This window comes from Cibotium barometz, chromosome 1, assembly GCF_041138505.1.
Source record: "Cibotium barometz isolate CiBa-2024 chromosome 1, ASM4113850v1, whole genome shotgun sequence".
Lineage (NCBI taxonomy): Eukaryota > Viridiplantae > Streptophyta > Polypodiopsida > Cyatheales > Cibotiaceae > Cibotium > Cibotium barometz.
In genome coordinates this window covers 30,720,499-30,735,311 of record NC_141046.1, presented here as the reverse complement: position 1 = coordinate 30,735,311, position 14,813 = coordinate 30,720,499, and positions in this window count along the sequence as shown.

Below are 14,813 nucleotides of genomic sequence, written 5' to 3'. Positions count from 1 at the left end.
AAGAAAGTTCCTACTGCTTCGAAGAATGCAGTCTAGAATCTTGACTTGAATTTGGGATCTCGATCACTTACTATTCTCCTGGGTAGGCCATGCAATTTGAAGATTTCCTTGAGGAACACTCTAGCCACATCCACTGCAGTGTAGGTTTCTTTTACTGGAATCAAATGGGCAACTTTGGCTAGTCTCTGTCAACTACCACGAAGATGGAATTATAACCTGATTGCACTGAAGGTAGTCCAGTAATAAAATCCATACTGATACATTCCCACTTCATCTGGGGGATGTCTAATGGATGTAACTTCCCAGGCATTTTTACTCTTTCGGCTTTGACTTTCTGACATATCAGGCATTGACGTACATGATAAAGTACATCCTTTTTTAGTCCAAGCCAAAAGAAGCTTTTCTTTACAAACATGTAGGTCTTGATGAAACCTAGATGTCCTGCTATAAGGCTATCATGGGCTTCATTCAGAATTCAACCCTTAGTTCCCTCATCATTGGGAATGCATAGCCTGCTATTATAATACATAATTCCTTCATCCAGGCTGTACCCTTGAACTCGGTTCAACTCCTGAGAGGAGTTTTACTTTCCTGCATAAGTAGGGTAGCAATAGGGCCAAAGAATCTATCCTACATGATCTTCTCTCTTGCTTCATTAATCAATGGATTTGACACCACTGATGATTGCAAGCAAGGAGGCTTTTCTGCTGAGGGCATCTGCTACCACATTTTCTTTGCCTGGGCGGTACTTGATTTTAAAATCAAATTCTTGCAGGGTCTGCATCCACCTTCTTTGGCGCATGTTGAGATCCTTTCTGAGTGAAGATCCACTTTAAGCTCTGATGATCTGTCATCAAAGTGAATCTTTGACCCAGTAGGTAATGTCTCCACAACTTCAGGGCATAGACTACTGAAAGTAGCTCTAGGTCGTGGACAGCATAGCATGACCTTCCTGAATGAGCGCACCTCCCAGGGCAAAACCACTGGCATTAGTTACTACCTCAAAGGGTAGAGAGAAATTCGGCAACTTCAGAACGAGATCGGCTACCAAGGTGGTCTTCAGCTTATCAAAAGCGCTCTAACACCTGGCAGACCATTGAAACGGGGTATTCTTCTTGAGAAGATTAGTCAGGGGAGAAGCTATGAGAGTATACTTAGGTATAAAAATTCTATACCAACCAGTTAATCCCAAGAATTCTATACCAACCAGTTAATCCCAAGAATCCCCTGACTTCTTTCACTATCTTGGGTTTATGCCAGTCTATGTGACTGCTTGGACTTTTGTAGAATCTGGAGAAATTTTGTCTTTGGATACCAGAAAGCCCAAGTATTCAACATGGTCGACAGAGAAAGTGCATTTGCTCTTTTTTGCAAGAGTTGGTGCTTCCTTAGAATCTCAAGAACTTTACAGACGTGAGCTTCATGGTCAGCTGCATTCTTTGAATAAATCAGAATATCATCAAAGAAAACAAGAACAAAATCATCGAAGTATTCTCTGAGAATGTCCTGCATTAGGTGATTGAATGTAGCTCGGGCATTTGTCAATCCAAACGGCATGACAGTAAATTCATAGTGCCCATAGCGAGTATTGATGGCTGTCTTCGGGATATCTTGATCATTAATCCTGATATGGTAATACCCTTATTTGAGATCTATCTTTGTGAAGATTTGGGCTCCATTTAGCCTGTCCAGAAGCTCATCAATTATGGGGATAGGATACTTATTCTTGATTGTAGCTGATTGAGACCTCTGTAATCCACACAGAGTCTTAACGTTCCATCCTTCTTTTTTTGAAAGAGAACTGGCACTCCCCAAGGTGAAACATTGGGTCTTACAAACCCTTGTTCTAACAGCTACCTAAGCTATTCCTTGAGTTCAATGGCTTTAGGGACTGGCATTTTGTACGTGCACTGGGCTACTTGGCTGAGCTCCGGGGGTCAATTCTATCTCATGATCGACTTCCCGAATCGGAGGCATCTCAGTTAGCTCTGCTGGGAATAAATCATCATACTCACTTAACCATTCTGGTTCTTTAGCTTTTAACTTTGTGTCTACCGGATTTATTTGGACAACATAAATGAGCTGCTTCTTTCTAAGTCCTTTCAGTAACCTAGAAGCTTTTACTAATTACGGATCTAGGGATCCAAAAATTCCAGTTCCTTGAACTTTGTTCCTGTGAAGGTCACGGAAGGAAATGGCTCCATTGTGACAGTGAATGTCAGCTTCATTTTTGTGGAGCCAATCCATTCCAAGGATTCCGTCGAAAACTCCCAAAGGTAAGACCCTAAACTGGAAGTCCGTTACATTCCCATCTAGATTAAACTGAATACGATCTGACTCATGGTGAGTGAAAAGAATCTTCCCACTGGCCAATTCAACTTGCATAGGTTTCCTTGATTTCTGTTCTAAGATTAGCTTACGCATGCATCCTGGGGAAATAAATGAATGAGTACTACCTGAATCAATCAAAATCTTAAATGGCTTACCCTTATACTCAGGTGGAGCATGGATGACAGAGAATTGACGATTTGGCCCTCGGTTTTCAATCGCGGCATAAATCTGACCTCTTTCCTCTTCCACTACTTCTGCTATCGTAACTGCTCTGGCTGCTGCAGATTGGGATGGAACTCTTTCTCTTTAGTTACTCGAGTTCTGGGAGGGAGTTCTGAGATTACTCTGAATAGAGGCAGATGGTTGTGAGCTGGAGTCCTCCTAGGATTGCCCTAATTTTGGCGAGACGGCGGACCCTGATTTGATTGATACGAAGGGGCTGGTCTCTGCACTCTGGGTCCTTAACTTCCCTGTCCTCTTGACATGGCAGGATTCGGGCAGTCTTTAAGTTGGTGACCAAAACCCTGACACCCAAAACACCTATTCTCACTTCTAAGCTCATCCCTCTGAATCCTTGAAAGAGGTGGGGCTCCTGAGAAAGTGTCTGAGGGAAGGGTCTTCCTTCACTTCTGAATTTCCCAGCATCTTGATTCTAGTTAGGACCTTGCTGCCTCTTTGGGGGTGGAAAGTTTGAAGCACTTCTCGGGGTTTAGAAACTTTTAAAGTTTGAGGGTGCAGGCTTCGGCAGGACCTTAACAACAAATGCTTTGGCAAAGTCCTTTGCCATTCTGACAGCTTCTGCCATTGAGACTGGTTTGGCATTTTTCACTAAAGTGTCCAATGGCTCGTTCATCCCTCGAATGAATTTGGCCAGAAGCTCGGAGGACAGAACCTCTTCCTGAGAGGTAAGCTTTAAAATCTGACTAGGTCTGGGTATTTCGGTCGAGACGGTTTGTCTCGCAATGGTTCCTCCATGCAACCCTAGCCGTTTCCACAATTTTCAATCTGGAGAGAGCCATCTTTCTCTTCTCGTTATAACTGGCTACATCAAAATACTCTTCCATTGCCTCGAATCATTTTTCCACTACTTCTCCTAACTGCTCCCCTTCACCCTTGAAGGGACCAGGTTAGGATCGGTGCAAGGCTTTACGAACGTCTGGATCTAACTCTTCATCATCGGTTGTAAGAGGATCCAGCTGCCTACCATGGCCCGAGCGCCTCATGATTCTGACAAAGGGATATTTTTGTCAACTTAACTTTGTCATCATCAGATTTATGACTATTTAATTTTTGAGATTTATTTCTTAAATAATTAAATATTCCATCATAATTCTTGAAAACAAGATTCACTCTGATAATTTTATCAACCACTATTCACAACCACGAAAACAATTTGAAATCTTTTGCAAAACATCATTTATTATCAAAAGTTTTTGATATATACATAGAGCGTCTTGGCTCCAAAAGTCACCGCCTCAATTGTGTATGCATAAAAAGGCGATACTGCGATGGAGACATGCTATGATATACACGATTCATCACTGATAATGGTGCTATAATTCTTCTCCTAGGAATAAAGCAGCTAAGAAGTCTAAAAATACGGCAATAAATTCTAAAATTCTGGGGTGAGTGATTATAGAGTTGTACATAATGAACAACTCCTAGCCTTATCAAGATCATGGCTAGCGAGATATTATGTCTGAGTCTTTGTCGTTGATTGTTATTGACGTGAATACTTTTCTCTCTAGAGAACCACATATGGTCACGTTGCTCTACTCGATCTCACAAAAGTATAGATCCTCAAAGTGACGAGCGAGCCTCACTCTGCTTCCTCGGGTTGTAGCAGAGTTGATGAGATTTTCGAAGGCAAAGGCGATCATATCCTAACTCACGGAGAGTTTAGGAATGCTAGACAAATTTGAGGTATCTATCTAAAAATCCAGTTCAATTTATGAGTTTTCAATTTATGAAGTTCATTTCAATATAATCTTAACAAGTGAAAACATTCAATTTTCCTTGCTCGAAAAACGGGGACGATTCCACCTTTTTGATTTTCTTAACGAATTCTCTAACGAGGTCAAGAGACTAAACTATCCTTCACCTGATTAAACCAGATAGAAGGAAAACTATCACTGAATTAGTTTGAAGAAATCAACGCTTTTTTTCCTAACCGCAATCAGGCACAGTCGTTGATCTAATCATTTGAGAAAATCAATGCTTTTTTCCTAATCGAAGTCAGACACACAGCCATTGATCTACTCATTTGAGAAATTCTTTAGGCTTTTATCTTACTACTCAAATTCTAAACATATTCCTATTATTTCAATTTAATTATTAAAACTCCACTGATTCTAGCCCCATGGGTTAGCCACCACCCAACCACTGGAATTAGTAGAACCAGACAATTACTCACCCACCCATAATTGAATGCCTTTCTTAACTTTTGGTTTCGAATACAGATACGCACACACTCCTCTTTAAAACTTTAACATATAAAATAATCCATTGACAAATAGTTATTGGTTACAGATGTCATAACTCAGAAATTCCATCCGGTCCCTTATTTCTCAAAAAACAGTATCACTCTGAACTCTTTGTTGAGACCAACTGGTCAGCAAAACAAGATTCAGTAATAGATTACAATAATCATTTCATCCATCATACATATCTTCCACGACATATGCATGGGTGTCATAGGCACTGCGAGCTTATGCATCTCCTGTCAGAACCCTCTAGGATCCTCCTTAGGTGTTCTGGCACTTCACTTAGGGACAGCTTCGTCGGCCCTCACCCATTGTACCAGAAGCGCACCATTTTTCAACCATACCGAGGCTGGTCAAGACCTCGGTAGGCTTTGCCGTGTGAGCTGTCCTTTGAACAGTCTCCTCCAAATGTTGCAACCAAACTTTCCTTAGAAAAACATATACCAAATGCTCCCTCCAGCATTCTAGCGTAAGACAGTCCTTTAAGAAAATAGTTTCTATGCAAGTTTTCAGTTTGATTTTCTTTTGAATATAAGGAGTATTTCTTGAATCAGTATCCCCAAAATGTCTTGATCGGAATTCTAAATTTCATACCAAAATTCCTCGAATTCTATAACCTTGATCCACAGATCAATTTGAAGGGTCTCAAACTTAGTTTCAGATTTGGCGGGAGTTTTAAGTGTATTTTTCTAAACTGGTCACACCTTCTTTCCTCGAAACTGACGAAAGAGTTTGGTCTTGGTCATAGTCTAATTCAAGGTTCGAGTCGGAAAAGATATCTCTTAAACTATCTTTTCTCGAAAAGGTTTGATAATTCAGTTACTATTTTAGTGAACCTCTTTCTTTGAATATTCACTTAACTAATTTCTAAATTAGTTACGAATTCCAATGAGAAATAAATTAATCATTTATCTGAATATTTCGATCTCGATAGATTTCGTGAATTTTCTCCGTGTGAATATAAAACGATAGAAATTTCTCTCTTAGAGTATTTAATTATTCATTTATCAAATACTCATAGAATTTGAACATAGAATTTTAGAGAATTCTAATTTTGATATAAAATTTCTATATGAATCTATTTATCCATAAAAATCAACTTCAATGGGAATAACACTTAAAAAAATCCTTTTATGCATCTTTTTTTGCATAAAATCAAATCTAATTGGAAAAACACTTTTAAAATAAAAATAATTTCTTTATGCATCTTTCTATGCATAAAAATCAAATTTAATAAGAATAACACTTTTGTAATTAAAAAACTTCCTTTATGCATCTTTCTATGCATAAAAATCAAATTTAATAAGAATAACACTTTTATAATAAATAAATTTCGTTATGCATCTTCCTATATGCATAGAAATCAAATTTAATAAGAATAACACTTTTGTAATAAAAACAAATTTCTTTATGCATCTTTCTATGCATAGAAATCAAATTTAATAAGAATAACACTTTTATAATAACAAAATTTTCTTTATGCATCTTTCTATGCATAGAAATCAAATTTAATAAGAATAACACTTTTGTAATAAAAAACTTCCTTTTTGCATCTTTCTATGCATAGAAATCAAATTTAATAATTAATGTGATATCCATGCATATTCATAGGTGAATATGTACATGGAGTAATTAGAATATTTCTTTTAGATGCAAAAATGGTGGGAATTACTCTTTTGGAATAACATAAAAACAAACTTTCTTTTTCACAAAATTCTAGAAAATTTTACCATAACCTCCTTTGTATGGCTGACCATTTCTCATTTTTATCTTTCTTCACTTAACTTAATTAACCCAATTTAGAATTATAGAACTCTAGTCTAGACAATGTTCTAAATTCAAGAGAGTAAACAATAAGAAGAGTTTAATTAATCATTTAGTTAATCTTCCTAGGATTAAGAAAGGTTGGAATGTAAAGAAGAGAAGGGGGTGGCCTTTTCATCAAGGCATAGCATTTGAATTTAATTCAACAATTTGCAAAACATAAAAATGGTTGAATTTAATTCAACCATTTGCAAAACATAAAAATCAAGAAAACCATGGATATTTCATTAAAATTCATAAACAAAGTAAGAAAATTAGCTTACATGGAGCTTGTAAGCTCTCCTTTGGCTTTAGGGATTGAGGGTTCTAGTCTTGTTTGAAGCAATAGTGGCCACCAATTTACTTTGGAGAGGATTAGGCCAAAAATAATTGAATTATTAAAAAATTCAATATAGATGGCTTAGGACAGTAGAGTAACAGTGCATAAACACCATTAAGCTTTTACAAAAGGGGGAGATACGCACACACTCCTCTTTAAAACTTTAACATATAAAATAATCCATTGACAAATAGTTATTGGTTACAGATGTCATAACTCAGAAATTTCATCCGGTCCCTTGTTTCTCAAAAAACAGTATCACTCTGAACTCTCTGTTGAGACCAACTGGTCAGCAAAACAAGATCCAGTAATAGATTACAATAATCATTTCGTCCATCATACATATCTTCCACGACATACGCATGGGTGTCATAGGCACTGCGAGCTTATGCATCTCCTGGTCAGAACCCTCCAGGATCCTCCTTAGGTGTCCTGGCACTTCACTTAGGGATGGCTTCATCGGCCCTCGCCCATTGTACCAGAAGCGCACCATTTTTCAACCATATCGAGGCTGGTCAAGACCTCGGTAGGCTTTGCCGTGTGAGCCGTCCTTTGAACAGTCTCCTCCAAATGTTGCAACCAAACTTTCCTTAGAAAAACATATACCAAATGCTCCCTCCAGCATTCTAGCGTAAGACAGTCCTTTAAGAAAACAGTTTCTATGCAAGTTTTCAGTTTGATTTTCTTTTGAATATAAGGAGTATTTCTTGAATCAGTATCCCCAAAATGTCTTGATCGGAATTCTGAATTTCATACCAAAATTCCTCGAATTCTATAACCTTGATCCACAGATCAATTCGAAGGGTCTCAAACTTAGTTTCTGATTTGGCGAGAGTTTTAAGTGTATTTTTCTAAACTGGTCACACCTTCTTTCCTTGAAACTAACGAAAGAGTTGGTCTTGGTCATAGTCTAATTCAAGGTCCGAGTCGAAAAAGATATCTCTTAAACTATCTTTTCTCGAAAAGGTTTGATAATTCAGTTACTATTTTAGTGAACCTCTTTCTTTGAATATTCACTTAACTAATTTCTAAATTAGTTACGAATTCCAATGAGAAATAAATTAATCATTTATCTGAATATTTCGATCTCGATAGATTTCGTGAATTTTCTCCGTGTGAATATAAAACGATAGAAATTTCTCTCTTAGAGTATTTAATTATTCATTTATCAAATACTCATAGAATTTGAACATAGAATTTCAGAGAATTCTAATTTTGATATAAAATTTCTTTATGCATCTATTTATCCATAAAAATCAACTTCAATGGGAATAACACTTAAAAAATCCTTTTATGCATCTTTTTTTGCATAAAATCAAATCTAATCAGAAAAACACTTTTAAAATAAAAATAATTTCTTTATGCATCTTTCTATGCATAAAAATCAAATTTAATAAGAATAACACTTTTGTAATTAAAAAATTTCCTTTATGCATCTTTCTATGCATAAAAATCAAATTTAATAAGAATAACACTTTTATAATAAAAAATTTTCGTTATGCATCTTCCTATATGCATAGAAATCAAATTTAATAAGAATAACACTTTTGTAATAAAAACAAATTTCTTTATGCATCTTTCTATGCATAGAAATCAAATTTAATAAGAATAACACTTTTATAATAACAAAATTTCCTTTATGCATCTTTCTATGCATAGAAATCAAATTTAATAAGAAAAATACTTTTGTAATAAAAAACTTCCTTTTTGCATCTTTCTATGCATAGAAATCAAATTTAATAAAATTAATGTGATATCCATGCATATTCATAGGTGAATATGTACATGGAGTAATTAGAATATTTCTTTTAGATGCAAAAATGGTGGGAATTACTCTTTTGGAATAACATAAAAACAAACTTTCTTTTTCACAAAATTCTAGAAAATTTTACCATAACCTCCTTTGTATGGCTGACCATTTCTCATTTTTATCTTTCTTCACTTAACTTAATTAACCCAATTTAGAATTATAGAACTCTAGTCTAGACAATGTTCTAAATTCAAGAGAGTAAACAATAAGAAGAGTTTAATTAATCATTTAGTTAATCTTCCTAGGATTAAGAAAGGTTGGAATGTAAAGAAGAGAAGGGGGTGGCCTTTTCATCAAGGCATAGCATTTGAATTTAATTCAACAATTTGCAAAACATAAAAATGGTTGAATTTAATTCAACCATTTGCAAAACATAAAAATCAAGAAAACCATGGATATTTCATTAAAATTCATAAACAAAGTAAGAAAATTAGCTTACATGGAGCTTGTAAGCTCTCCTTTGGCTTTAGGGATTGAGGGTTCTAGTCTTGTTTGAAGCAATAGTGGCCACCAATTTACTTTGGAGAGGATTAGGCCAAAAATAATTGAATTATTAAAAAATTCAATATAGATGGCTTAGGACAGTAGAGTAACAGTGCATAAACACCATTAAGCTTTTACAAAAGGGGGAGATACGCACACACTCCTCTTTAAAACTTTAACATATAAAATAATCCATTGACAAATAGTTATTGGTTACAGATGTCATAACTCAGAAATTTCATCCGGTCCCTTGTTTCTCAAAAAACAGTATCACTCTGAACTCTCTGTTGAGACCAACTGGTCAGCAAAACAAGATCCAGTAATAGATTACAATAATCATTTCGTCCATCATACATATCTTCCACGACATACGCATGGGTGTCATAGGCACTGCGAGCTTATGCATCTCCTGGTCAGAACCCTCCAGGATCCTCCTTAGGTGTCCTGGCACTTCACTTAGGGATGGCTTCATCGGCCCTCGCCCATTGTACCAGAAGCGCACCATTTTTCAACCATATCGAGGCTGGTCAAGACCTCGGTAGGCTTTGCCGTGTGAGCCGTCCTTTGAACAGTCTCCTCCAAATGTTGCAACCAAACTTTCCTTAGAAAAACATATACCAAATGCTCCCTCCAGCATTCTAGCGTAAGACAGTCCTTTAAGAAAACAGTTTCTATGCAAGTTTTCAGTTTGATTTTCTTTTGAATATAAGGAGTATTTCTTGAATCAGTATCCCCAAAATGTCTTGATCGGAATTCTGAATTTCATACCAAAATTCCTCGAATTCTATAACCTTGATCCACAGATCAATTCGAAGGGTCTCAAACTTAGTTTCTGATTTGGCGAGAGTTTTAAGTGTATTTTTCTAAACTGGTCACACCTTCTTTCCTTGAAACTGACGAAAGAGTTGGTCTTGGTCATAGTCTAATTCAAGGTCCGAGTCGGAAAAGATATCTCTTAAACTATCTTTTCTCGAAAAGGTTTGATAATTCAGTTACTATTTTAGTGAACCTCTTTCTTTGAATATTCACTTAACTAATTTCTAAATTAGTTACGAATTCCAATGAGAAATAAATTAATCATTTATCTGAATATTTCGATCTCGATAGATTTCGTGAATTTTCTCCGTGTGAATATAAAACGATAGAAATTTCTCTCTTAGAGTATTTAATTATTCATTTATCAAATACTCATAGAATTTGAACATAGAATTTCAGAGAATTCTAATTTTGATATAAAATTTCTTTATGCATCTATTTATCCATAAAAATCAACTTCAATGGGAATAACACTTAAAAAATCCTTTTATGCATCTTTTTTTGCATAAAATCAAATCTAATCAGAAAAACACTTTTAAAATAAAAATAATTTCTTTATGCATCTTTCTTGCATAAAAATCAAATTTAATAAGAATAACACTTTTGTAATTAAAAAATTTCCTTTATGCATCTTTCTATGCATAAAAATCAAATTTAATAAGAATAACACTTTTATAATAAAAAAAATTCGTTATGCATCTTCCTATATGCATAGAAATCAAATTTAATAAGAATAACACTTTTGTAATAAAAACAAATTTCTTTATGCATCTTTCTATGCATAGAAATCAAATTTAATAAGAATAACACTTTTATAATAACAAAATTTCCTTTATGCATCTTTCTATGCATAGAAATCAAATTTAATAAGAAAAATACTTTTGTAATAAAAAACTTCCTTTTTGCATCTTTCTATGCATAGAAATCAAATTTAATAAAATTAATGTGATATCCATGCATATTCATAGGTGAATATGTACATGGAGTAATTAGAATATTTCTTTTAGATGCAAAAATGGTGGGAATTACTCTTTTGGAATAACATAAAAACAAACTTTCTTTTTCACAAAATTCTAGAAAATTTTACCATAACCTCCTTTGTATGGCTGACCATTTCTCATTTTTATCTTTCTTCACTTAACTTAATTAACCCAATTTAGAATTATAGAACTCTAGTCTAGACAATGTTCTAAATTCAAGAGAGTAAACAATAAGAAGAGTTTAATTAATCATTTAGTTAATCTTCCTAGGATTAAGAAAGGTTGGAATGTAAAGAAGAGAAGGGGGTGGCCTTTTCATCAAGGCATAGCATTTGAATTTAATTCAACAATTTGCAAAACATAAAAATGGTTGAATTTAATTCAACCATTTGCAAAACATAAAAATCAAGAAAACCATGGATATTTCATTAAAATTCATAAACAAAGTAAGAAAATTAGCTTACATGGAGCTTGTAAGCTCTCCTTTGGCTTTAGGGATTGAGGGTTCTAGTCTTGTTTGAAGCAATAGTGGCCACCAATTTACTTTGGAGAGGATTAGGCCAAAAATAATTGAATTATTAAAAAATTCAATATAGATGGCTTAGGACAGTAGAGTAACAGTGCATAAACACCATTAAGCTTTTACAAAAGGGGGAGATACGCACACACTCCTCTTTAAAACTTTAACATATAAAATAATCCATTGACAAATAGTTATTGGTTACAGATGTCATAACTCAGAAATTTCATCCGGTCCCTTGTTTCTCAAAAAACAGTATCACTCTGAACTCTCTGTTGAGACCAACTGGTCAGCAAAACAAGATCCAGTAATAGATTACAATAATCATTTCGTCCATCATACATATCTTCCACGACATACGCATGGGTGTCATAGGCACTGCGAGCTTATGCATCTCCTGGTCAAAACCCTCCAGGATCCTCCTTAGGTGTCCTGGCACTTCACTTAGGGATGGCTTCATCGGCCCTCGCCCATTGTACCAGAAGCGCACCATTTTTCAACCATATCGAGGCTGGTCAAGACCTCGGTAGGCTTTGCCGTGTGAGCCGTCCTTTGAACAGTCTCCTCCAAATGTTGCAACCAAACTTTCCTTAGAAAAACATATACCAAATGCTCCCTCCAGCATTCTAGCGTAAGACAGTCCTTTAAGAAAACAGTTTCTATGCAAGTTTTCAGTTTGATTTTCTTTTGAATATAAGGAGTATTTCTTGAATCAGTATCCCCAAAATGTCTTGATCGGAATTCTGAATTTCATACCAAAATTCCTCGAATTCTATAACCTTGATCCACAGATCAATTCGAAGGGTCTCAAACTTAGTTTCTGATTTGGCGAGAGTTTTAAGTGTATTTTTCTAAACTGGTCACACCTTCTTTCCTTGAAACTGATGAAAGAGTTGGTCTTGGTCATAGTCTAATTCAAGGTCCGAGTCGGAAAAGATATCTCTTAAACTATCTTTTCTCGAAAAGGTTTGATAATTCAGTTACTATTTTAGTGAACCTCTTTCTTTGAATATTCACTTAACTAATTTCTAAATTAGTTACGAATTCCAATGAGAAATAAATTAATCATTTATCTGAATATTTCGATCTCGATAGATTTCGTGAATTTTCTCCGTGTGAATATAAAACGATAGAAATTTCTCTCTTAGAGTATTTAATTATTCATTTATCAAATACTCATAGAATTTGAACATAGAATTTCAGAGAATTCTAATTTTGATATAAAATTTCTTTATGCATCTATTTATCCATAAAAATCAACTTCAATGGGAATAACACTTAAAAAATCCTTTTATGCATCTTTTTTTGCATAAAATCAAATCTAATCAGAAAAACACTTTTAAAATAAAAATAATTTCTTTATGCATCTTTCTATGCATAAAAATCAAATTTAATAAGAATAACACTTTTGTAATTAAAAAATTTCCTTTATGCATCTTTCTATGCATAAAAATCAAATTTAATAAGAATAACACTTTTATAATAAAAAATTTTCGTTATGCATCTTCCTATATGCATAGAAATCAAATTTAATAAGAATAACCCTTTTGTAATAAAAACAAATTTCTTTATGCATCTTTCTATGCATAGAAATCAAATTTAATAAGAATAACACTTTTATAATAACAAAATTTTCTTTATGCATCTTTCTATGCATAGAAATCAAATTTAATAGGAATAACACTTTTGTAATAAAAAACTTCCTTTTTGCATCTTTCTATGCATAGAAATCAAATTTAATAAAATTAATGTGATATCCATGCATATTCATAGGTGAATATGTACATGGAGTAATTAGAATATTTCTTTTAGATGCAAAAATGGTGGGAATTACTCTTTTGGAATAACATAAAAACAAACTTTCTTTTTCACAAAATTCTAGAAAATTTTACCATAACCTCCTTTGTATGGCTGACCATTTCTCATTTTTATCTTTCTTCACTTAACTTAATTAACCCAATTTAGAATTATAGAACTCTAGTCTAGACAATGTTCTAAATTCAAGAGAGTAAACAATAAGAAGAGTTTAATTAATCATTTAGTTAATCTTCCTAGGATTAAGAAAGGTTGGAATGTAAAGAAGAGAAGGGGGTGGCCTTTTCATCAAGGCATAGCATTTGAATTTAATTCAACCATTTGCAAAACATAAAAATCAAGAAAACCATGGATATTTCATTAAAATTCATAAACAAAGTAAGAAAATTAGCTTACATGGAGCTTGTAAGCTCTCCTTTGGCTTTAGGGATTGAGGGTTCTAGTCTTGTTTGAAGCAATAGTGGCCACCAATTTACTTTGGAGAGGATTAGGCCAAAAATAATTGAATTATTAAAAAATTCAATATAGATGGCTTAGGACAGTAGAGTAACAGTGCATAAACACCATTAAGCTTTTACAAAAGGGGGAGGCTTATATTTATAGGAAAAAGTGAGCCTCTAACCAAGAAAACTGATTCTAGAATTTTCAAGATCAGTTTGGTCAATTTTTGACCATTTTTGGGTCAGTTCAGCTTATTTTTTGGATCTAGATTTAAAACACAAGAGATGAAATAATCTCATTTTATTGATTAAAAATTGGGGGTAATGATGAGAAAAAGGCGCCTACTTCATGAGGGGAGATCCCCACAAAATTCAGTTTTTTAATTCTTTTCTTTGGTCCTTAGTCCACTCTTCATCTTATGTGGCATTTACTCATTTTTGGGGGGTTTTTCTTTTATTATTCAATTTATCTCCTCCCTACATTTCGATTAATCTTATTGGCCTGTCAAACCTTTCTTTGGACCTTAATCCAAAATTTTCTAAAAATAGGGGCCATTAGGCTAAGGTCTTTTGTGCATATTATAATTTATTTCTAATGCACCTCAGGAATTTCTTTTTAAACTTCTGTTTCGGGGGAATTTATTTTAATAAGAAGGGATATTTTTCCATCCAAAGATATCTAAAAACTGAATTATCTCTCTCTAGAATATTTTCTCTCTCTAGGCCAAAACGACGGGTAGAAACAAGATCTTTTATTATTCTGAAAAGGGGATTGATTACAAGGGAAGAAACTGGACATCTTGAGGGGCTGGGGAGGAATCTTACATGTCCTCTAGTTTGCGAGATGAGGACATCTCATGTTTTTTAAGTAGGGTAGGATGTAAGATTCCTCCCTCCAGCTTTTGAGCTGTACAGGTGTAAGAACCTCCCCTTCTAATCTTATAATTATTCCCCTCTCTGAAATAAAAGAAAGATTATGTTTTACTCTGTTT